Genomic DNA, 239 nt, shown 5'->3' with positions numbered 1-239 from the left:
CTTATATCCTGGGATGATCTTCAAACTGCTTCTCATCAGCATTTCAGCACTCAAAGGGTCATGAACATTACTGGCCAAATTCCCTACAACAGCCCTGGCAAAGAGTTAGCTGGGAGTCACCTAAGAAACAAAATGTCCTGGCACTCCACACCCACACTTTCAGATTCTGGACTGAGTGGCACTAAAGTTCTGCAAGTTAGAAAGTTCTCCGGTGTGTGAGGTGGCCCACTTTGCCTGAA

General features: G+C 46.9%; 1 protein-coding gene across 1 annotated transcript in view; it reads right to left on the bottom strand.

Annotated features, from left to right (window-relative positions):
- The window catches only part of LOC116081071 (acyl-coenzyme A thioesterase 5-like), a 7,433-nt gene that overhangs the window by 6,708 nt on the left and 486 nt on the right, over window positions 1-239 (bottom strand). The window lies entirely within an intron of this gene.

This window comes from Mastomys coucha, unplaced genomic scaffold (assembly GCF_008632895.1).
Source record: "Mastomys coucha isolate ucsf_1 unplaced genomic scaffold, UCSF_Mcou_1 pScaffold6, whole genome shotgun sequence".
In the NCBI taxonomy this organism is placed as follows: domain Eukaryota; kingdom Metazoa; phylum Chordata; class Mammalia; order Rodentia; family Muridae; genus Mastomys; species Mastomys coucha.
This window is presented reverse-complemented; position numbering and strand designations above follow the sequence as displayed.